The following is a 26,375-nucleotide window of genomic DNA, read 5'->3' as shown; positions in this document are numbered from 1 at the left end:
AGGTACAGAGATATCCTTCAATAGCAGTAAACCGGAAGTGTTTATGTACACTAGCGCCACGTAGTGAATGAATTTGGAACTATGCTAGGTCCCTCGGGGAAGCTTGGCTCACTCTGAACAACCTTCTCGAAGACAAGAATTTTCTATCTCGTTTAGGTTCCGAGATATCCTTCAATAGCAGTAAACCGGAAGTGTTTATGCACACTAGTGCCACGTAGTGAATGAATTTGGAACTATGCTAGGTCCCTCGGGGCAGCTTGGCTCACTCTGAACAACTTTCTCGAAGACAGGAATTTTCTATCTCATATAGGTTCCGAGATATCCTTCAATATCGACAAACCGGAAGTGTTTACGTACACTAGCGCCACGTAGTGGATGAATTTGGAACTATGCTAGGTCCCTCGGGGAAGCTCGGCTCACTTTGAACAACTTTCTCGAAGACAGGAATTTTCTATCTCGTTTAGGTTCCGAGATATCATTCAATAGCAGTAAACCGGAAGTGTTTATGTACACTAGCGCCACGTAGTGAATGAATTTGGAACTATGCTAGGTCCCTCGGGGAAGCTTCGCTCACTCTGAACAACTTCCTCGAAGACAGGAATTTGCTATCTCGTTTAGGTTCCGAGATATCCTTCAATATCGACAAACAGGAAGTGTTTATGTACACTAGCGCCACGAAGTGAATGAATTTGGAACTATGGTAGGTCCCTCAGGGAAGCTTGGCTCACTCTGAACAACTTTCTCGAAGACAGGAATTTTCTATCTCATCCAGGTTCCGAGATATCCTTCAATATCGACAAACCGGAAGTGTTTATGTACACTAGCGCTACGTTGTGGACGAATTTGGAACTATGCTAGGTCCCTCGAGGAAGCACGGCTCACTTTGAACAACTTTCTCGAAGACAGGAATTTTCTATCTCGTTCAGGTTCCGAGATATCCTTCAATAGCAGTAAACCGGAAGTGTTTACGTACACTAGCGCCACGTTGTGGACGAATTTGGAACTATGCTAGGTCTTTCGGGGAAGCTTGGCTCACTTTGAACAACTTTCTCGAAGATAGGAATTTTCTATCTCGTTTAGGTTCCGAGATATCCTTCAATAGCAGTAAACCGGAAGGGTTTATGTACACTAGCGCCACGTAGTGGACGAATTTGGATCTATGCTAGGTTTCTCGGGGAAGCTTGGCTCACTTTGAACAACTTTCTCGAAGACAGGAATTTTCTATCTCGTTTAGGTTCCGAGATATCCTTCAATAGCAGTAAACCGGAAGTGTTTATGTATACTAGCGCCACGTAGTGGTGGAATTTTGTATCATTACATATACCATAAGGAAGCGAGCACTGCCCTGTACAACTCTCCCGAAGACAGAACCCTTCTAGCTGGTCAAAATTTTGAAATATTCAGCCGCAAACCTAGTTCAGGAATAAACAACTTGCATGCAACGCTTGTATACAACCAGCAAACCAGCTTGTAAGGTGGGCAAAAAATGTGGACGGTCTAGATCCGGCCAATTCTCAGCCATGGTGGCATAAAATTTCAATCGGTCTCCACTAAACGCATCCAGGATAGTAAACGGTTGCAATGGTGAAAAAAATTATGGAAATTGATTGATTATCAGCTGAGATATCGTCGTGCGAAGGTAGTTCACATTTTTTGCCCATGTCGGTACTTAGCGTGTTAAACAATTCGCACAATATCGTAGGTGGTACAGTTCTAGACCATTCTCAAGCTTTTCAAGCACGGAAGTAAGCAGCTTTGCCAGTCAATCCACTGCTTCTATAAAAAAAAAGTACAATCTGGAGTGTGACAATTATAGAGGAATTACCCTGCTGACTTCGGCGTTCACAATACTGTCGCGCATCCTGTTTAACAGTCTGACACCGATGGGGGAGTTTTTCGCCAGTGAATATCAAGCTCGACAACGGACCAGATGTTTACCTTTCGAATAATTCCGGTAGTATTATTGCCAGACTCACCATCTATTTATTTATTCCCAGGCGGCGTACGGTTCAGTGAAAGGAAATGAGCTTTGGCAAATAATGTCTGAACATGGTTTTCCGGCGAAACAAATTACACTGATACGTGCTACGCTGGGTGGTTCGAAATCATGTGTTCGGATTGCAAACGTGGTGTCAACCCCGATTGTGACATTAAACGGATTAAAGCAGCCGCTGCGGACAATACTCTGTGGGAAACTCGAAAATAGTGTGTGGCGAAGACGCATGAACCACGAGTTGTATGAAGTGTATAAAGATGCGAACATTATTAAGCGTGTGAAATACAGCAGACTTCAGTAGGCTGATGAATTAGTGCGAAAGTCATAAGAAAGAATTGCGAAAACAATATTTAGCAGGGAACCAGATAGAGGTCGGCGACTTCTTGGAAGACCACCAATACGCTGGTTATACAAAGTGGAAGAGGACCTGGCGACCCTAAACGTTTAGGGAAACTGGAGACGTATCACCCAAGACCGACGAAGCTATACAATACGCCCGGCAATAACGTGACAGAAAAAATAACAAGAATAAGTAAGATCCACTGCATATCATAGTTAAATCGAACTCGACAGTGGATTTCTTTATGCCAATAAGCGCAACCAATTAGAGCCTCTTTGTGCAAGTTCTGAGACGTAAATAGCCCGGACGTTTAGCACGTTAGCATCAGTACCCTCCTTTCGCAAGATGTAACAATCGCACATTACCCATTAGAAGTGATCACGGTTGACATTGCTACAAATCTCTCTGTCACGGGAAACTTTGTATCGCTATTGCTCATTCTCAACTCAAGCAATTGACGGTCAGATATGAGATTATAAACTCTGTCTGAGATTTATTTGCAAACTGCGAAGCACCAATATGAAGGTCGTGTAAGTTGCAATCTGATATCTTTCTTACAATATAACGAATGTCTGACATTCCTGGCTTACAAATGTGGTAATACGAGAACCAACATCAATCACTTTGCTGTTGTCTACATTCCATCTAATAATGATACAGTTTCGCCGCATGAGTGAGGCAATGAAACATTTCAGTGCTCTTCCTGCTGATGGTGACATCTTAAGTAGTCGCATTTAGACTGGCTACAGTGTGCCCAGATAAGGACAGTATAGTACTCTGACCGTGGCGCAGAATTTCCATTTACAAGTGCGACAGTTTGTCAAGTGAGCGCCATTCAACCTTCTGGAAAGCTAGAAGATGCTAGCGACCGCTTATCAGTCGGTGAGGAAATGTTCCGTGACACTTCCCGGACTCCTTGTTTTGGTGCGTTGCAAACATCATGGCGATGCGGCGATGATTCCGTTTGCAGTTTACGCGCGTGCTCGCCGCTAATTGATTCTATAATTGACGGAGATCACCCGCTCTTATTGAAGACGTATGAACGCGTCTTTGTTGCGCTGCTTGTTGTCAAGTGGTCCACCCACTAATTAGCGGATATTTGTCGTACATTGCGGGTAACTGTCGCAAACAAAAGTTCGCGCTTCCATATGTAGCTGAAAAGGTGTTTCGTCCACCAACTGTTTAGTACAGGATGCATTGAAAATACACGCGAAATACGAGTAATACTTTTTTCTAAGATCGAATAAATATGAGAATAATAACTAATCAGTCTACTATGGATACAGGATAATTGTTTTTATTTCCATTTTGCATTGCTTTACTTCTTAGGAGTTGTAGAGATATACATTCAGCTACTGGGCAAGACTATGCTAATTAGGGCGGATTAAAATATAAAAAGTTTAAAAATACAATCTTTCATATCTTTCTTACCATAACTATGAATGTTCTAAACACGTCAGTACTGTAATGCAAGCAGAAAATTAAAAGCCTATCGTGAAAATTCATTCTTCAAACCTTTAAAAAGAAAGTCTGAAGCTAGTTTTGTTTGAGATTTTTGCAGAAGTTTACAGGGATAATCGCATATGGAGCTGAATAACAGCAAACAAATTCATGAATATCTCTTCTACCATCCCGTCAGATTGAATTGCTCTCTTCGGCAATCGTAAGGATGTCAAGGAAGACATGTGAGAATGGATTTTAAAACATTTTTGTATTTTGCATCGCCCCAATAAAATGGCATAAAGGTCGTTTGGCATAAAAGTCATTTGGCATAACGAACGTTTGACATAATCTGTGAAAACTGAGTTAAGGAAAAGTTTTTGTGGATGCTGACCACTTTCTTATTACCGCAATTTGGTGGTTTGTGTGCACCATTGAAAATATGACGCTGCTGCCATCTTTTTGGTATTATCACGGCTAACATTTTCATATGTGATTTCCCTTCTTTCGATCATAGGCCGTTCTTTTTAATAACGTTGATAATCTAGTGGTTTGTATTGTAACTACTAACATTTTAATTGAAAATTTTGCCTTGTTTCCTACTTTAAAACTGATAATATTTTCATCGATGACATTCCCTTTTTTTGAACACAAACTGTTCTTTAACTTGTTTGTTTTTTTAATTTCCTTTTTAATGCCAAACGTTAATTATGCCAAATGACCATTATGCGAAATGACCTTTATGCCAAATTGGGTAGCACCTCCTAGGAGCATCGTTTTTTTCACCACTACAAAATATTTGGATCGCAACAACTTTTTTTGTTTTTCGATATTTTTGCACCATATTTTCACAAATTCCCTTTTTTCCTTCAACCCATCCTGTATGACAATGACAACAAACTTCCCGAGATGCGTAATAAAAATTCCTAATGTGTGGGATTTGTTTTTGTTTGCCAAGTACTGGAATTTGTGTAATCTAACACGGTCGACGCACGGTGGGGTAACGGTACGGAATCACCAATCAAAAATATTGGACGAATATTTATTTATATTTTTATGGTTTTATCATTTTATATTATATGTTCGTATGAAGCATAATAAAAAATGATAAACTGTTATTATTTTCACGTTTTTTTTGCTAACCAATGCTTTGCGACTACCTAAAGCGATAAAACAGCACTCAGTTCTACGAAAACAGTACTTTCCAGTGCTACGTGTTATACCCTAGGGGGTGCGGACTCGAACATTTAGGTTGTTCAAATTCAACACAAACTTTTATACGAGTGCTAACCGTTGTTTGTTTGATTGTCTCGCAGGGAACCACAGTAAAAGTGCACCCTTAAAATATTTCACACAAATCTTCATTATTTAGGTGCAGGCAATACACCTAGTAAATAAACTAAACCAGAAGCTAGCTAGCCGTATGTTAGTTAGAAATATGTTTCAGAAACGTTGTAAAATACTCATGCATAATTTAGACCAAGTACAACTTTTCTTAACAGTTGGTGGTCTTTGTGTTACATAAATTATATAACATTTTTTAGCGTGACGAAATCATGACCATACATTTCTAGGCACACTCAGATCATTTTTGCAAAAATTTAAGATTGGCAGCAGCCTGGCCGCTTCGTCTTCTTCTTTCTGGCGTTACGTTCCAACTGGGACAAAGCCTGCTTCTCAGATTAGCCTGGCCGCTTGTTGATATCCATTTCGCACCCCCCGGTTATTGAACGCTTTCCGATCCTTGTTAAGACCCGTGCCTTCGACCCGTAGGAACCGATGAGGATGTGTAATTTCGTAGACGAAAGTAATCCATCATGGACACTGTCTTGGAAAAAAATCTTTTAGAAGGTTATTTCTGTATCTTTAGATCCTCTACTAGCAGCATTAGGGTAACTCGGTGTAATATGCCCCCCCCTTAAGCAAAAATGGATATATCTCTGTCAAAAGCATTATCTCTAATGGAAAAACCACTTCAATAGGATCATTATCTTACTATTTGTTTAAAAAATGTAAGCTTTTCCGCAACATCTACTTAATGAACTGAAAATAACATCTTTTTTACAATCATCTGAATCTCGCACTTCGAAAAGAGCCTGGGCAATATGCCCCTGCATCAGTATAATATGCCCCACTACAAACGGATAGTATGCCCCATGACAAATGGACAGTATGCCCCACAACACAGGGATTATATGCCCCAGGACTGTCAGCTGCTTATGCACGTTGAAAAACTGCTAATAAGCTTGCTCGGGAATAGATGGCATCAAGAGTGGGGCATATCATCCGGCCCGTGATGGGGCATATTGCCCAGAAATGAGAAGTTGTTGAAAAATGAATATTTCAGTGAATTTCCACTCTTTTTGGTCATTCTATCTAATGATATTCGTTCATTAGTTAAAGCGTCGATGTTTTACAATTGGTTGCTTCGATGTTGTGCTATTTGACTCAAAAAATGCTTAAAAAAACTGCGTGCAAAATTACATCGAAATTCGACTTTTGATACTTTTTGCATTATATCTGTTTTGCTGCGCGTTATAACTGTCAAATTTTCATAGTGAGACAGTCTCTTGAATTGTAAGGATTCCCAGTCTTTTTCAATTTCATATTGAATCTGGTTCGTTAAATATCGAGGAGGGGCGTATTGCCCGGGTGGGGCGTATAACACCAAGTTACCCTATATTTTTGCAACAGAAAAATGTTCACATCGCGATAACTTTTTTGTTTTCAGTATTTTTGCACCATTTTTTCACAAAATAACTTTTATATGGAGAATGTAGGTCCCCCAAGGAACATCATTCATATCTTCAAAACCAGATGACCAACACAAAATGGTTCGAAACGACATTTGAACAGGAAAAAAGTGTTCTCCCTGTTTTCGAGGATATTACACGTTCGATGTCTTCAGAGAAGTTATTCGTAATTGAGTTTTGTATCTGCTAAGAAAAAAGTTGAATAGGGTGGCCTTTATTTAAATTTTGTTTCTTCGATAAAATTTGTGGCTGCGCTCTTTTGAAAACTTTTAGAAAATGATATTTTGAAAATTTTTGTCGAAGACACTTTTGATCTAACTCTTCATTTGTAAATTGATTCTGAAAGTTTTAACTTAGGTTGGACCCGAAAAATCAGTTATTTTGGTCTAACTTTTTTGTTTTCAGTTTTATGTGAATGTGGTCTTCAGAAGAGTTGTAGAGGAAGTAATGATACACATTTTTTCTCAACATTGCAAGTTGATAATTCTTGTCGTTTTGAAATTATAAGCAAATTTAAGTATTCACGTAGAACTGAAAACAAAAAAGTGAGGCAAAAATAACTGATTTTTTGGGTCTATCCTAAGTTAAAACTTTCAGAATCAATTTAATTAGCTCAAACGAAGAGTTCGATAAAAAAGTGTCTTCGACAAAATTGTTCAAAATAACATTTTATAAAAGTTTGTAGAAGAGCGCAGCCACAAATTTCATCAAACAAAAAAGTTCGAGTCAAAATTTAAACTTAACCAAGGGCCTCCATATTCAAATTTTTTTTTAGAAGATGCAAAACTCAATTACGAATAACTTCTCTGAAGACATAGAACGTCTAAAATCGACGAGAACAGAGAAAACACTTTTTCCTGCTAAAATGTGGATTCGGTCCATTGTGCAATGATCGATATCGAAGCAGATTCTGAAGATAGAAGAGTTTTTTGAAAACTTGTGGAAAAATGGTGCAACAAAACATAAAAGTTTATAACGATTTGAATATTTTTTTAAAGGTAAATATTTGAATCTGCTTGTAGAGTGGTTAATGGATGTGGTTGCTACTTTGAACTGAATCTCTGAATTCACAAATTCCTACCGAAAAATTGCGTTAAGAGACAAAAAATGGAAAAAGGCAATATTTTTGAATTAGTTGGCTCCAGGCAGGAGATTTTAAACTTCATTAGAGGAATGAAGATTTACCCACTTAAATTATTTTACCGTAATCCGTGAATTTCACCATAATCTCAACAGCTGAAAAGTTCGGTGAAATAAATTAACGGAGTTCATTAAAATTTTGCAGTTTTCGGTAAAATTACACCGGAATCCGTTGAATTTCGACGGAATTACGGTGTTATATTTTACCGAACTGTTGAGATTACGATGAAATTCATGGATTACGGTAAAATAATTTAAGTGTGTATGTTATAATGATATAAAGATTTTATCGAACATAGATTGTTACAAACTTGATGCAGGATGTTGTTAAAATAACTAAAACATAACAAAAAGTTGTATGAATTATAATATAAATATATCAAACTTAGTTATATTTTTTGATACAAAGTATCAAAACTATAATACTGTCTGATGTACGGGATAACACATTCAATTACGAGTTTTTGAACAATTATATGAAAAATCTAACAAAACTTGGTATTCGGAGCAATAGACAGAATAATGTATGTTTTTATATAAAACAAGCAATTTAAAATTAGGCTTATAGCACAACAAGTCTATTTTCAATCACTTGCAATTTAGTCAATAGTTGAATTAAGATAATAACAATTTGTTTCCCAAGAGACTTTTCCTTCATACTTCCCCATATGTAAGTATTTAATATTATTATTAAATTGTTAAAAATGAACAAATAGAAATATATTCGAAAAATATAACATATTACAGTCGACTCTCCACAACTCGATGTTCTATAACTCGATGGATTTTCCGGTCTTTTCAAATTTCCATACATCTTGCTCTCCATAAGTCGATATTTCTATAACTCGATATCTCCACTAGTCGATGTCACGTGAGAGGTAATTTTCCCTCCATAACTCGATATTCATTTTTAAATCCTTCACATTCAGGGAAATTCAGACTTTTTCTTGTTTGGATGTGAATAAATACTTGCAGGTTGTAATAAAAGTTGAAAAGCATTAAAATAATAATAAAAAAAATGTCTGTGAAAATGACGCGATTTTTCGAGCATTTTGAAAAAAGTTACCAAAAAATAGTAAGTAAGATACTATCAACAAAATAATATTGCTTTCTTATAGAAGTGATCATATATGTATTGGAAATACGAAAATTTGTTCCTTCGATTTTGCGATTTTTTGTGTCGGTATATTCTATAACTCGATGATTCTATAAGTCGATGGTCCCTTGAATATCGAGTTATGGAGAGTCAACTGGATGTTAGTTTATGTTTTAATATTTTCTTTGAATAATGGTGCCTAACAAAATTATACCATAATATGATATGCATATCATATTCTGATAAAATTTTAATACATTTTTGTTATGTGTCACTAGTCGGGTTCCCTCGCCCAGCAATATAATGGTAACAGACATTAACACACATTACAGCAAAATTACACCTGGACTGAACGTAACTGAAACAAATTTAAGCACAAATTTAATTCATCATGTAATAATATAAAAAAACTCAATTTGTTATTTCCCTATGTGAATCAAAAAAAAAATGTCTTAACATGAAATCAGGGATTGAATTCTGAGAAAATTGAGAGTCGCTATCTGTAACAACCATGATCCGCAACACATCATGAGAGTATGTTTATCGTCTACTGCTACAGTTCTGATTGTATCGCTGCTGCTATTTATCAAGCTTGTACAACTTGCGAAACATTGCTAATCATGGACTGATACAGATGCGATGTTTTTCTTTGCTTGCTTTGATCGTGCTTCGTTTGCTCTTTGCTATCTTATTACTAATTTTGTTCTCAATTGAAAAAAATAAAATAAAATAAATACAGCGGCCTTTGTTTTTATTATCTAATGTCGTTTCCATTGTGTCGGGCTTCCTCTAACCAACTCAAAGTGCTTTTGGAAAAAATGAAATAAAATTAATTATTTGCAACAAATTTTAATATGATTGAGTAAGAATTTCGTTGTAATCCATTGGTAGGGTGGTCAGTTTTATATAATAGTCATAAAATAACAATTTTTGACTAAATTCAGTTATTCAAATATCATAATTAGTTCTATTTTTGTATCAATTGTAACATATTTAGTTTGTATTTTGTTTAATGTAGAGAATTTTGTTATTTTTTGATTATTTTAATTGATAACGAGCCAAAATATTATATTTAGTTAGGAACAATGTGATATTTAAGTAAAAAATAGAAAATTAGTGCTGAAGCTCTCGATTCGATTATATTATAGATCCAACTTTAACAAATGAGAATAGTTCAGGAGAGAATGATTCAACTTTTGCAACGTTTTCTGGATAATTTACTCATCTGTGCTAGATGATCCGCCATCCAGTAAGCTGAACGCCTACAATCTAGTCGGTCCCATTTTCTAACCTACCACCACCAGCTATCGCATAGTGGTCCACTTTAGAACAATGGCTGGCTAAAACCTAAAACTTTTCTTTAAATCTTTCGACGTAAGTAGCTTTAACATGATTTTGAGAAAAATCATTAAGAAGGTTTAAAACCTTATTTCTAAAACTTTTCCAAACCAAATCTACATTTGGACATTTTCACTTCACTAGCAGTATGCGTCCAAAAATTTTGATTTTCTATCATATTTTCCACAAAAACTCAATGACAAAAAGATTCACCGTTTTGTTCAATTACCTACGATGCTTGAATTGAACATTAAAGAGAATCTTAGTGATCAATTAGCATAGAAAACTTTCTGATAACAGATGTGAAATAATCAACGTTATAAAATCTAAAATTCAATGAACCGGTTCGAAACTTCGAAATATAACACAAAAATGATTGAGAAACCGAGAAAAATTTTGCTTTTAGGAGAGAACTTCTATGATTTTTGAGATTTTGATCACCTACGAATCACTGTGCGTCGTCTTCACTGCCAATGTGAAGGTGAGCGAGCAATGATCATGTGGTGCTGCATGCGCTGGTGCACCACCATCAGAGTCAGCAACCAGTAATAACTTTGTTTAAGTCCAGTGGTTCCCAACCTTTTTGAAGTTGCAACCGCCTTTGAAGCTCTACATACATCCCACTGACCGCTGAAACTGGAGGTTCTCGAAACAGTCGCAATAGTTTGTGAAAGCATTCCAAAGATCTCCACAGAGCCATCAGACTAAGTTCTTTTCCAAGAGTCCGATAAGGAACTTCTAAAAAAGATCTTGCCAAAATTCAACAAACAATCTAGTAATTGGAAAGATTTCAACAAGAACTCACGCCAGCCAGATTTCTTCGAGAATCATCTCGAAAGATCGTCACAAGATTTGAAAAATTCCATCGGGTATCATCAAGAGCTCTATTAGAATCCGCGAAGTTCTTACTTAGAAATTTTGTTTAAGCTGAGAAGCAGGGTCTGTCCTAGTGAGGACGTCATACCGAGAAGATTCCGTGAAGAATTTTGATTTTATTCAATCCAGCCAATAGTATGACAAAACATTTTCAAAGATATTGGAAAAAATAGTCATTTATTAGGTCTAAAATATATCAGGGATTTCTGGAAACTATGTAAATTTCATCTTACTTTCGCAGCAGATGAAGTTAAAATTAGGCTTGTAATTTCTTATTGACATAATGCCATTACAAGTATTTTATTACTAATAGTGGCTTCTACGCTCGTGTATATACACTTTAAATTACTTAAGAGTTTCGCTGGAAAATACAAACAAAGATCAGCTGTTCACGGCAAATTGGTATGGGGATATTTTTAACTAGCAACTTTGCGCCTACGTATGCGTACCCCTCGGTGCACAATTGTATTGACACAAAACCAAAAAAAAAAGAAATATTGAAAATTTGAATCCTATCAATAATAAAAATCTTTTTCAACAAAAAAACAAAAAAAAAATGGCGTGGTCCGATCAACCTGTCATTTATTGTGGATAGCGATCGATATCGATTCGTTTTGAAAGAAAAGAATAATGGCTTCGCAGAGCCCCTGAGTAGTCCTCACGGTCCCCTAGGGGTCGGCGCACCACCGATTGGGAAGCCCTGTTTTAGTTCGATTGGTCGTCCACAGACATATAGTAACTACACAAATAGTTACGTTGAATGCATGTTCAATCATCGCTCGGGCGGATAGGTTTGCTTGTTGTAGCCGAGCAATGGAATCAGTTTACAAATATAAAATTACTACGCATCTGAAGTGCGACGAGCTGCCATACAATTGATTCTTTGAGCCGACGGACTGGCGAACGTTACAACGTCAGATAATTTGCTTGATTTATAGCGAAAGTGTCAGAGCAAATGTTTGATGTGCTTGTTGGGGAAGTGCTAAGAAAGTGTAGAGCGATGATAAGCGGAGACTCGTGTTGGTGGAAGGCTATAGCAAGGAGCTGCAATTAAGATTACGGATGAATGAGCATTGCTGGCCTGGGTGACACAGTTTTCCTTGGAAAATTGTTGTCAATGGACTCAGGGATGGCGCAAGATGCAACAATTTAAGAATCAATGCAATACGAAAGAGTAATCTGTTGATTTGATAATATACGATACAAGGCAAAATATTTGTAACAAGAGGGTTATCGTTTATGCGAAAAACTTACCATGTGCTTCCCATGATCACATTGCAAAATTTACCTGAAATGAAACAAAATAAAAACAAAATTAGATGTCAGTAAAAAAGCATTTGTTATGTTGAGAAAATTCATGAACTAACTCCTCATCAGCGGTCATATTTTTCTTCTTCGGCGTAATAATCTCACATACAGGGCTGGTAGCGACTAAGTGTTTAAAAAAATAGGAACTAGACCTCATGCCTGAAACCAGAGATCACAAAGAGAATTAAACGAAATCAAATGACTTGTTGACACATGCTGAAAAATCGCTGCTTCCATGTTTCTTTTTATTTTGCTTGCATATTATGGCATACAGAAATGATTGGAGCAATTTCCGCTGAAACCAGGCAGCCATCGGAACACATAGTTAGAATTTCAATTTTATGTCATTGGTCGCTAGTTTTTGATAAAACTAGAGTGTGGTGGTTTCGGTTTTCCCAAATTGGTGGACCCCTCGTACGCCAGCTAGCTAAACAGTGCAAGCTCATTTTTTGATGAATCTTAAGGTGAATATGAATCGAAGCCAAACTTCAAATTTTCAACAGCACGGATCTGGAGAACCAAACACCCGTTTGAGCTGAAAACCTAGTCGATTGATCACCACCAGCTAGTGACCAATTGATTAAGTTTTCAGCTTAAACGGATGTTTGGTTCTCCAGATCCGTGCTCTTGAAAATTTGAAATTTGGCTTAGATTCATCTTCACCTTAAGTGATTCTTCACGTTATTTGTCTCATATTTCACTTGGAACACAAAACTTAATGGCATCGTATAGAGGAAAGGATGTAACTTTTATTCGAACCTGAAAAAATAACGACCATTTTTTATTTGTCCGCCATGTTGAATTTCGTCAGAAAAACACTTTGTTTCACTTGTTTTGAATTCTGAGATCACTATCAGAAAGCTGAGAAAAAAACGAGTAAGATAAGCTACAAAAACTAGATGAGCAATGGTATTTACCCTAAGAAATGAACAATTTTTTGAATCATGTTCTACGATTTTGACGTACAGTATTGGACAAACCATTTGCAATTTTTTCGATTTTCCATACAAAATGACCAACTTTTGTAAGCTAGATCTCAGTTATTTATGGACCGATTTGAATAAAATTTTCAGAGAATATCAGATATAACTTGAATTTTAACATATATTTTTGAATATTTTTTCCAATCACGAGTTTATAACGCTTTAACTAAAGTGTAATTTTCGACGAAAAATTCAAAACTATTTATCTCAAAATCTGATAGCCCTACACAAAAACTGTCTTCAGCTAACAACTTTGCTGAAGATACCATGAAGTTATTCCTTCAAAATGTTTTGTTATATCACTTATAAACAATCGTCAAAAAATTCACTTTACTCAAACCGTTACTGCTTTTGACCTTGTGATTGGAAAAATCACTCAAAAATATATGTTAAAATTCAAGTTATGTCTGATATTCTGCCAAAATTTCATTGAAATCGGTCCATAAATAACTGAGATATAGGTTACCAAAGTTGGTCATTTTGTATGAAAAATCGAAAAAGTTGCAAATGTTTTGTCCAATACTGTATATGGCGAATGCAATCAATCCAACATCATTGTTTGTACAACAAAGAAACAAGTGTTCAATCGTTGGCGTTTTCTTCGAGTCAAGTAAAGAATGGTAGTAATCTTTTGAGTAAAAATCTGGCGGCCATCTTGAATTTCGACGCCATTAATTGTAATGCGGATTCTTTAGAGAATTCGACCAGACATTTCTCAGAAATTATTCATAAGAACTTTTTTGTAGATTCTTCGTAACATTACGACAAGTATTACTACAGTCGAGTCTCCACAACTCGATGTTCTATAACTCGATATACTCTATAACTCGATGGATTTTTCGGTCCCTTCAAATTTCCATACATCGTGCTCTCCATAAGTCGATATTTCTATAACTCGATATGTCCACTAGTCGATGTCACGTGAGAGGGAAATTTCCCTCCATAACTCGATATCTATTTTAAAATCTCTCTTATTTGGGGAAACGTGTTCTAATTCTTGTTTGGAGATGAAAAAATACTTGCAAGTTGTAATAAAAGTTGAAAAAGATGAAAATAAAAAAAAAATATTGTCAGTCAAAATAATGTGATTTTTTGAGCATTTCGAAAAAAGTTTTCAAATAATAGTTTGTAAAGTACAATCAACAAAATAATATTATTTTCTTACAGAGGTGATCATTTATGCATAAGAAATACAGAAATTTGTTCCTTCGATTTTGTGATTTTTTGTTTCGGTACATTCTATAACTCGATAATTCTATAAGTCGATGGTCCCTTGAATATCGAGTTATAGAGAGTCGACTGTATATGTATTTTCCACGGTTTTGATCGGAATTGATCCAGTGATGGACTTCGCAAAGAATTCCTCCAAGATTTTTATTTAGAATACCTTTAAGAATTTAATCAGAAATCTTTCCAAGAATACCTTCTGAAATTGCAACACAGATTCCTCCAGAAATTCAAAAGAATTCGTCAGAAATGCAGATATTTTTTTTTTAAGAAGTCGTTAGCACTCTCAAAATTCATCCTAGTATTTCATTAAATACGACTATACCTACAGGAAACATTCCAGAGTTTCTTCCCAAATTTGTTTCAGAGATTCTTCAAGCAATTTCCAAAGAATCCCTCAAAGAATTTCTTTAGTGAATTGGCAACGAAATTACTGGAAGTGTGGGATCCGGTCAGGATGTTTTTTCGAAAGAAAATCCTAATGTGATTACAGATGAAACTTCTGATGAAATACATGATAAAATATTGCATGAGAGAACTCCTACCCGGATCTTTGAAGACATTTCTGGACCTTTGGGAATGTATTGAATGATTCTACAGAACGATAGCTAAAATAATTATTGGAGAAATTACCTAACGAAACCCTAATTTGCTTTTTCTGGTGAAACTTTCAAAAAACTCGGGCGGAGGAAAAATTTGTGTAGAAATAATCGAAATAATTACAGGAATATGTATCTGTAATTCATTCGATTATTTCTACATAGCATGTGTGGAAACCAAGGCCGCTGGCAAGGATGGTATCGGAGCCCACCTCATCAAGATGGGCCCGGACAGGTTGGCCGCTTGTCTGTATCGGCTGATAGTCAGAATCTGGAAAACCTGAACAGCTACCGGAGGAGGAAGCAAGGCGTTATATGCCCTATCTACAAAAAGGGCGACGAACTGGAGTGTTAAAACTACCGTCCAATCACTATCCTAAACGCCGCCTATAAAGTGCTATACCAGATTCTCTTCCGTCGTCTTTCACCTATAGCAAACGAGTTCGAGGGAAGTTATCTAGCAGGTTTCATCGATGGCCGCTCGACAACAGACCAGATCTTTTCCGTGCGGCAAATCCTCCAGAAATGCCGTGAGGACCAGGTCCCTACGCACCATTTGTTCATCGATTTCAAGGCGGCATACGATAGCTATGGAAAATCATGGACGAGAACAGCTTTCCCGGGAAGCTCACAAGATTTATCAGAGCAACGATGGACGGTGTGCAAAACTGCGTGAAGATCTCGGGCGAACACTCCAGTTCGTTCGAGTCTCGGCGGGGACTACAACAGGGTGACTGAATTTCGTGCCTGTTGTTCAATATTGCGCTTGAAGGTGTCATGCGGAAAGCCGGAGTTAACAGTCGAGGCACGATTTCGATTGGATGATTTCCTAGAGCGAATTCTGGAGGAATTTGAGGACGAGTTCATGTATTCCTGAACTAATCTCTGGAGAATTTTTGAAGCTATTCTTTAAGGAATGTGTGATAAACATTTTTTTTAAAGTAGCGGCAGTGTTACGAAATGCGTGATGGTCTGCATTAGAACAGGGTCTGAATCGGACCAGGTTCATTTAAGTAGTCATCAAGAATCTAAAGAGAGACCTGCTACCAGCCCTGCACATCGTATAATAGAATTCCTCGTTAACAGCAATTCAACATAAAGCTGAATGTTGATCTATTGGAAGGTATATGTTCTATAACTAGATTATACAGTTCAGCTTTTTTAAATCCTACAATAAATGCTTTCCTTCCAGCAACATTCTGGTCTATAAAACAGTCATGTGAAAGATTTAGGAAACTTTTCTAGACTTGGGAGGTTACTTGGGTGCGCGGCAGCTGTTTTAGTACCTCACCAATCAGAGGTGGCGACCGCTCACGCCAATTACTACTGCAAATGCTGCACATTTATTGCTCGATTTCGTGCTCATGATCCGAGAGCGCATCGTCTGGCGCTGTGCATCAGAGAGATCGCAATTTGTAGTTTACCGCGGAGTCCATGTTGACCCAATATACAGGTCTCTATGGACATCATTAAATCTCGCGTGACTTTTCAAAAAAACCTATCTAACGTTGAGAGACTTTTGTTGTTCAATTTTTCTCTAATCAATAACTAAGCCACTTCTGATGCGTTTTTTGTAAGAAACACTAGGACATTGGCTTTCGATCTGTAGTTAAAAAAACTTTTCAAATGGTTTGCAATATATTGTTATAATCGAAAGAGAACGAGAGAGGAGAGAAACTCTCAATGTTAGATATGCCTTTCAGAAAAATTACGCGAGAAATATTTACAGCCATGTCAGACAAATCGTGCACTATGAAAGACTTCACACCTAAGAAGTCTGTAGGTGTAGAGGGGGATTAAGGGTATGCCCTTGGACACGTTTAACGAATATTTATTTTAAGACCGTAACCGAAGTTACCATCGGCTAGTTTTTATGTTGTATATAAGAACGACGTGTATATAAGAAAGACTATATAAAATTTTCATGTAATATGGATATTTACAGAGAATAACGGGATGTCGTTCTTTTCGCCCCATGTGTTTATTATGACCTTAATCTCACTATTCTATAGGGAAGAAAGCCAAAATAAATTAAATGGTATGTAATAAGTAGTTTGAGTCTTTTCGCTATTTTTGTTTTGCCATTTTGTGTGTAGGTAACAATTTTAACAGTATTCTTCACCGAGCACAATCTGATCTCCAATCAATTGTAATTCAAGTGCTCAATTTACAGAGCTGATTAGATTAGCACAACTATAAAACATTATCGTGTTCCACCCACCTGTAACCGAATATTCATTCCTGGACGAAGAAGCCTTACACTATCAAGACATAGCAATGTCATAATAACGTTTCTGATTAGGACGCTTTATGCTATTAATAGCATCTGTCCCGCCATGCGGGGGTATCACCAGTTGAAGAAACTGATTGCATGAATTGGACCTCAAGCGCACACTTCATCGCGTGTCATTTGTGCGTGATGACTGATTGCAGTAGGGTAGATGTACCGATATTCGCCATAGTACCAGTATTCGTCACCACCGGGTTTCATACCGTTTTGGGCATATATCGTTGAAATGTTTACTCATTTACACCCCAATTTGCCATGATGTTCACTGCTCTCCATGGCAAATTCAGGAATCAAGATTACTGGTCCGGGTGATTCAGTATTCGCCGCCTCATTTTTTACAACAAAAACAAGGTTTATGTCCAGTTTCTATATTTTTCCTGCTAAACATGGTTTGAAAACTTCCGTTTAGCATACTGACAGTATTCAAAAGTCTTTGGATGGATTTAAAAAAAAGTATTTTTTCTAGGCGAATATTGATACACATACCCTAAGTACAGAACGGGCGCTTCTCTTCGCGTGAAACGCTTCGTTTTGAGACGTGGTAGGTACAAATGCACCCCAGCACGACGACAACCGTTAAAATCCAACAGATATCATAAGAATGTCACGATGGACTTCAAGCACGTCCCGTTTGAGGACGCGATTTGGGTATGGTTATCTGGGCGCCTCTGTGTGGGCGGTAATTCGTATAAAGCCCCAGCGGTTTAGTATAAAAGGAATCTTATTTTTGGGTGGAGAAATTGATCCAACTGTGCTAACAGAATTTATTTTATGATTATACATTCTTATCAGTATAGCTAAACAACTGTTAATTTCAATAATCCTTTTAAATTGTGTATGTTAATTATTATCTCTATTGTAGCCCAGACAGCCGTAGCGGTAAACGTACAGCTATACAGCAAGTCCAAACTGAGGGTGGTGGGTTCGAATTCTACCGGTCCAAGTTTTTCTTTCGTTAAGGAAATTTTCTCGACTTCCCAAGACAACAGTATCTTCGTGCTTCCTACACGATATACACATGCAAAAATGATCAATTGACAAACAAGCTTAATAACTGTAGAAGTGCAAACAATAACTTGACAATTATCCTAAGAACTGCGCTTGGTCTACTGAATGCACGGTACATTGGAAGAGCTCACTCAACGTATTCAGAACTAGCGAGGTGCTGCAAGCGGTGGCTGTGGACACGACTGCTCTTGACGATCTCCATGTCAAATCGATCAGTCACAGAACTCGACCATCTTCGATTTGATCGATTACAAGAAAAAAAAATATACAAAGAAAAAATATTTTATGTTTTTTTTATAAAAAATTCAAAAATAAAACTTGAATTTTAAATTACACATTAAATTTAAATTTTGCACATGTTTTTGGTATGATAGAATAAGTGTTTTTCATAGAAAAAATGATCATTTTGACTGAAGTACTGTTGATTTTAGAGAAAAATGTTCTATGAAGAAGTTGTAGTTAACCGTTTGGACTATAAGAAAAATATATACACTGAAAAAATATTTTATTTATTTTCATAAAAAATCAAAAATAAAACTTAAATTTTAAATCACACAAAATCCCCATTTTTAATATTTTTCAAATTTTTACCATAGAATCTTGATAGTTACCAGATGTTTGGGACCGATTTGACATGGAATCCGTCAAAAGTGACTTCCGATTCTCGAAAAAGTGACTAAAAGTGAGTTGGAAATCATTTATAGGAAGTGACCAAACTAATCATTTATAGGAAATTCAAATCATCAATTGAAATTGTCAAACCACTAGAGAGACGACTAAGTTAACTGGGCATTACAAATTTTCATGGGTAATCTATGGTAAATGCTTATCGAAACGAGTCTCGAAAGTAAGTACTTTTAAACCGCAAAATATGACAAAAAAATCACGTGAAACTTTTAGACAAAGTAGAGTGTCCGGAATTTGAAGCTGTCCGTAATATTAATCGAAACGGTATCACCAAAGTATTTTGTTTCGTAATGTAAATTTTAATAAGAATTAAGGATATTTTGTTAAATAAACGTTTTGTTATTTCACTTTTTTATACAAACTCCCAAAAAATGTAATTTTAAAAACAGCTAGAATTAAATTCATTGTAAATTAAGATTTAGTTTAGAAGTATTATAAGCATACAGGTGAAATTCGATCAATTATATAATTCACAGAATAAACATTTCGATTTCACTTCATTAGATTCCCTTAAAAAGGCACGGTCTATAACTTTCACAACTAACGCTTCTACCTAATAAGGTAATATTTTGTGCCCTTAGATCAAGGAAAATTGTATATTTGGCCATTAGTCAATATTTCCAATTAAAATAATGATAGACGATCGAAAATGATTGAAATACTTCCGACTAAGGAAAAACAAATGGTTGGCTTAAGCCTGTGTATTTTTTTTCTTTTATCTGTAAGTTCAATTGGAGGTACGTTTGGCCGAATGGACCTTTAGCATAAAAAAGATAAGCTTAGTAGTTTGTTCTTCTGAGTTATACGTTTAAAATAGTTGATAGCACCAAGCTTCTCATATTTAAACAAAATTACTTGGACACTTTCATGATTTAAGCTAAGTATGCTGATTTACTCAAGATTGACCAATTTAGTTAAGAAATTTCTTACAAATATCCCCATTAAAATGACATTTCTTCTCAACTGCATACTGTGATCAAGTAAATGTGATTTTCTTGGCCATTTCTTGGAAGAAATTTTCCACACATCGGGATAGAAACTACTTAAGCTACGCCATAAAAATCACTTTAACACTACGCATATTCTTGTCAAATATAAACGCAGTGCTCTTCGAAAAACCTCCTTCCCAAGTGCTTCGAAAGAGCCAAGAAGTTCCATATTTCTTTGAAGAAGGCATGCATAATTCCAATGGAAATAATTGATGAAATATATTCAGGTGTAAGAAAAATTGAAGTATACTTCAGCCAATTTGGTAAGGTTTGTTTGCAAATAAATTCTGTCCTTCAAAGTATGATAAGTTTTAATTCTCAAATAGAACTTTCAATAGTTATTCTTTGTTTTACGATTTATTGTTTTTAGCTTTATTGTAGATATTGTGAAATTTTAAAGAGCCGATATGCTTCATACTAGGATGGTTTGGTTACGAATTTCAAAAACAAAGAAAATCATTAGGATGTATATTTTAAAACGTAGTATTGGAAAATAGAAGATAAACATCTAATTATCCTTCACAAGATATAAAAATTCATATTCAATGAAAATGCACAGGGTATTCAAAAAGAATACTTAACATTCAAACATTTAGTTTTACAACAACGAACTTACACCACCGTGCCATCGGCACCCTTCGTTAGAATTCCAATTTTATGTCATTGATCGCTAGTGTTAGGGAGATTATTTTAAATTAACTATATTTTTGGCCTTTACTGTAGAACAGAATATGGAATTTATGTGGTAGATAAACTCTCAATGAGTGACCGTGTGCGAAGAGATAGGCTCTCGCAGCATCCCTGATAAGGCAGAGATAGGAGAAAGCTCAGTTGCTTACCATTCGCCGCCGGTATCGGTTTATAATATACAGTCCACTTCGAGGGTTTAGTTTCAATTAAACAAAGTTTTTTAGTGATCGTATCACCGGGTTTCGAATGCTAAATACGGCCGAACAGGTGTATTCGCGGGTGCGCACATTAGTGCAAAATCGGTAGTCATCGAACATTTGGTCCTGACGACCCGGATTTACGCCAAACCCGTTAATAGCCTTTCGCGTCGCTTGGGTTCGATACCGGTCATCGAACTGCCGGACAATAGACAAGTGCATTGTGTTTATTCGCTTTGTGGTGCCGGTGTGGGGACGTCGCTTGAAAAGTGAATGTGATTGCCCGGGCAGTGTGGTGATAATAGAAGAAAATTCAAAACGTCGCCTTTGCTGAGGATTCTTTGCCGTCGCTTCTGTGGCCGTTGGATTTGCACGTGTGGTTGCTGGAGACGATTTAGAGGATCGGAGACATCGCTCGCTGTTCCTGCTGACCATCATTGCTGTGCCCAAGGCCCAAAGTGGACATCTGGAGATCGCCAAAGGACGTCAGATAAGTACAGTGTGTGCTAGAGGTTGAGTGGTTGAGGTACCTGGCTTGGATTGCATTGTGCGCCTGCCAGTGGTGTGCTTGCTCTACCTAGGGTAGACAAATACAAAACGCTCCTGATGAGCATATAAATCGCATGCAAGATTGTACAATTTAAGTAGATATTGTGGAGATCGTGTTTGAGATTCTCTGGTTTTCCGATTTATTGCCTTTGAAGGCACAATTTGAGATTGCTGGAAAGTGATTAATTCACTTTGATAATTTTGGCCTGTCTTCTGTCAATTCGCGCGATCGTTTGAGGTCTCGGGAGTGAGTTTTGCTAACAGTGATTGTGTAGTGCTTCCAGTCATCATGCCAGCTGCGGATCTTAGAGCACTTGTGAAGCAGGAACGTCATGCCTGGGTTACGTTGGACAACATACAGGAGTTTTTGAGAACGTACGATGACCAACGCGACAAGAATGAACTACAGTTTCGAATGCAGAGATTAGACGAAGTGTACAATAAATATTGTGAAGTGCGAGTGAAAATCGAAGTTATTACTGATGACTTGGATACTGTTGAAGTGGAAGGTGCTGTTGGTGCTGAAGGTGTAGATGATGCTCCAGTCGATCAAGCAGCCATGGCCGAGGCTCGACAGAGGGAGAACGAAGAGATCTTCAAGGAATTCGAGAACAAGTATTTTCGCTTGAAGCAGCAACTCCATACAAATATGATCGGAAACCAAGGGGTGATAGTTGAACGACAAGCAGGAGCCGAGGTTTGTCAGCCGTCGAGGATGAAGTATCCGGAATTAAGACTCCCAACCTTTACTGGAAAACACTCGGATTGGATCAATTTCCGGGACAACTTCAGGTCGTTGATACACACCAACAACCAACTAAATATGATTGATAAGTTCAACTACCTACGAAGTTCATTGAAGGACGAAGCGCTGCTACAAATCAATCAGATCCAAGTCACTGCTGCGAACTACACACTTGCGTGGGAGACTCTAGAAGCGAAGTACGAGAATCATAAACTGATTGCTCAGGAGCATTTGAGAGCTCTCTTCGCTGTCGCGCCAATGAAGACTGAAAGCTTTCAGGGACTCAATCATCTTCTGACGACGTTCAGGGTGAACCTTCAACAATTGGAGAAGTTAGGAGAGAGGCCTAACGATTGGAGTACTCTGTTAGCGTTCATGCTTTCCCAAAGGCTGGATGACGATACGATTCGTCACTGGGAAACTCACCATAGTTCAAAGGACATTCCTACTTATCAGCGCATGGTGGAATTTCTGGAGAATCACTGTTCCATACTGCAGTCCACGTCTGCACGAAAAAGCAGTGACTTCAAGCGCCCGGTCAAGCCTCCAGTGGTTCACGCTGCTGTATCGCCCAGTGGAAACTGTCAAATCTGTAACGGTGGAGCACATTCGATCGAACAGTGTAGGCGTTTCGGGAAAATGAAGGTCATCGATAGGAAGGCAACCGTTCGACGGCTTGGATTGTGCTTGAACTGTCTACGGCCAGGGCACTACGTCATGGATTGTTCGAGATCTTCGTGTGGCAAGTGTGGTCAAAACCATCATCACTTGCTTCATCCGTTCGTGGCTTCAGTTCAACAAGAGCAAACTTCGAGTCAGCCCTCCTCCCAAGGCCCACCGAAAAGACCTCAAAGCGCGAATCCACCACCCCAGCATCCGAATCAGGCCCAAAACCGGAACACGTCTCATAACACTCCACAGTCTACACAAACACAAAGTACATCTTCGCAAAATGCACCTCCCACCAATACTCCAACTGTACACACCACTGCTACACCATTCGAAACACTCCGTCAGTCAAACATTGCGCTTCTATCTACCGCTATCGTGAAGCTCGGTGATCGTTACGGAAACACCGTTCTTGCACGCGCTTTGTTGGATAACGGATCTCAGATCTGTGTTATGTCTGAATCGCTGTCACAAAGGTTGAATTTTCAACGTTTACGAGAAAATTTGCCGGTCGACGGAGTGGGTGGTTGTTCATCTGTCAGCAAACAAGCAGTGTTAGCATCAGTTTCATCGTGCAGCTCATCGTACATGTCGTGTGAGCTGAAATTCTACGTGCTTCCGAAGGTGACGTCAAATTTGCCACAGCAAAACATTGATGTGTCTTCCTGGAATATGCCAGAAAGAATCACCCTAGCGGATCCATCCTTCAACAAATCCGGAGCCGTCGATGTCATTCTTGGAAACATCATCTTCTACGACCTTCTGCTGAACGCACAGCGGAGGATTTCTGATTCAGGATTGATTCTACGTAATACAAGGCTGGGATGGATTGTCGCCGGCGGTCTTCCTGAAACGTCTGTGGTCAGTTACAGTACTGTTGCTTCCTCGCCAGTGACTACTGAAGAGCTATACGAGGAGCTAGCCAAATTCTGGGAGTTGGAATCATGTCGCACGAAAAGTTGCCTGTCGATTGAGGAATCCACATGCGAAGCGATCTTCCAGAAGACGACTACCAGGGATTCAGATGGAAAGTTCAGAGTAACGCTACCGAAGAAGAAGAACATGCTGGAAAAACTTGGAGAGTCGAAGGCAATTGCGAAGAAACGTTTCCTAGCTATGGAAAGGCGGTTAAATGGAAACCCGGAAATGAAGGCGTTGTATACGGCATTCATGCACGAGTACCTTTCCATGGGTCATATGGAAGAGGTAGCCAGCGATGATGAAGAGCCGGGTCCAGAATACTATGTTCCACACCACGCAGTGATCAAACCAGACAGCACTACTACAAAATTAAGAGTAGTTTTCGACGCATCCTGTTCAACGGACACAGGTGTGTCTCTGAACGACGTTCTGATGGTGGGACCTGTTGTTCAGGACGACCTCCGAAGCATATTGTTGCGGTTCCGGTTGTTCAAGTATGCAGTAGTAGGAGACGCGGAAAAAATGTACCGGATGGTATGGCAGCACAAATCCGATCAGCAGTTACACAAAATATTTTGGAGAGACTCGATTGATGAACCATTGCGAGCGTACAAGCTCACCACCGTAACATACGGAACAGCATCAGCGCCTTACCTCGCCACGCGGTGCTTGAACAAGTGTGCTGAAGATGGAGCAGAGCGATATCCATTGGGATCAGTGGTGGTCAAGAAGAGCTTCTATGTTGACGACATGCTTGCAGGTGCGGACACAGTTGAGGAAAGTCAACAGCTCTGTAAGGAAGTTCTGGAACTTCTGAAGGGTTCTGGGTTCAATCTGCGGAAATGGAACTCTAACAATCCGGATGTTCTGAAGGAAATCCCTTTGCGTCTTCGAGACGATCGAGTGAAGCTGGATTTGGATGAGAAGGCAACTGTGAAGACACTAGGGCTCACGTGGGAGCCAGCTACGGATACGCTGTGGATGAAGGTTCCAGATTGGAGGCCAGGTGGGCCAATTACGCATCGTATTGTGCTGTCGGAGATAGCACGCCTTTTCGATCCCTACGGCCTAGTTGGTCCAGTGATAGTCCTCGGAAAACTTTTTCTTCAAGATCTTTGGAGAGGAAAATACTCCTGGGATGAACCACTAAGCGGTGAGCTCCAGCTGAAATGGCTGGAGTTCCGAACGAATCTGCGTGAGTTGGATGCCATATCTGTTCCTCGATGGATCAACTTCAGAAAAGACGTAGTCTCGTGTGAGTTCCATGGATTCAGCGATGCAAGTGACAAGGCGTACGGAGCTGCGATATATTTGCGTTGCGTGAATCAAGACGGTCAAGTCACAATCAATCTTCTAATGGCCAAGTCAAGGATTGCGCCGTTGGAAGACCTCAGCAAAAGAAAGAAGAAGCAGAATATCCCACGGCTGGAGCTATCAGCAGCGCTATTGTTGGCGCATCTCTTTGAATCTGTCTCTTCCAGCATGATGATAGCTGCGAAGTCTTTCTTTTGGACGGACTCGACAATTGTAAAATGCTGGATATCTTCGCATCCGTCTAGATGGCAGCCATTTGTTGCCAATCGTGTATCGGAGATACAGCATGCCACGACGGAGGGAATATGGAACCACGTTCCAGGAATCGAGAATCCCGCGGATATAATTTCGCGAGGCACCACTCCGGCTGAGATAGCGAATAATTCGCTATGGTGGAATGGTCCGGAATGGCTGAGAAAGGAAACTCACCATTGGCCGAAAAACGCACAGGTTCATGAACAGCAGTTCGATTCAGTTACTCTGGAGGAGAGACCGCTAGTGTCAGCAGTTCTGCAGATTCTGCCTCCAAGTGAGATATTCAAGTTACGTTCGAGCCTTTCGAACCTCGTTCGTCTGACTGCTTGGTTACGCCGGTTTTCCTTCAACTGTAAACCCCAGAACAGGCAGCAACGGAGATCGGGAATCATCACAGTCGCGGAACACGAAGAAGCCTTACTAGTTCTAGTAAAACTAGCTCAGTCGGAATGCTTCCCATTGGAGTTATCGGATCTTGCAGCAACGAGTGCTGTTAGGCCAGCATCGAAACTTCGTACCCTGAACCCGAAGATGATCGATGGAGTACTTTGCGTCGGCGGCCGGCTCGGTAATGCTCCAGTCTCCCGCGGGCGTAGACACCCGATCATACTGGAGAACCGGCATCCACTGACGAAGTTGATAATGATCGATTATCACCATCGACTGCTGCACGGAGGACCGCAGTTGATGATATCTTGTGTTCGCGAAAGATTTTGGCCACTGAACGTTCGAAACCTGGCTAGGCAGGTGACTCACGAGTGCATAAAGTGTTTCAGAGCAAAACCACGAGCTCACGAGCAGTTGATGGGTGATTTACCGTTCGAGAGAGTATCGCCAGCCCCTGCATTTCAACGTGTGGGAATTGATTACTGCGGACCGTTCGAGCTGCAGAATGCGAGACGAAAGGGTGCTCCGTTAAAATGCTATATCTGCCTGTTCGTCTGTATGGTCAGCAAGGCCGTCCA

At 38.7% G+C, this 26,375-nt stretch overlaps 1 protein-coding gene across 5 annotated transcripts in view; it reads right to left on the bottom strand.

Annotated features, from left to right (window-relative positions):
* LOC5572662 (nuclear receptor-binding protein homolog) overlaps positions 1 to 26,375 on the bottom strand; it is a 217,890-nt gene that overhangs the window by 69,660 nt on the left and 121,855 nt on the right. The window lies entirely within an intron of this gene.

Source organism: Aedes aegypti, chromosome 2, assembly GCF_002204515.2.
Source record: "Aedes aegypti strain LVP_AGWG chromosome 2, AaegL5.0 Primary Assembly, whole genome shotgun sequence".
NCBI lineage: Eukaryota > Metazoa > Arthropoda > Insecta > Diptera > Culicidae > Aedes > Aedes aegypti.
This window is presented reverse-complemented; position numbering and strand designations above follow the sequence as displayed.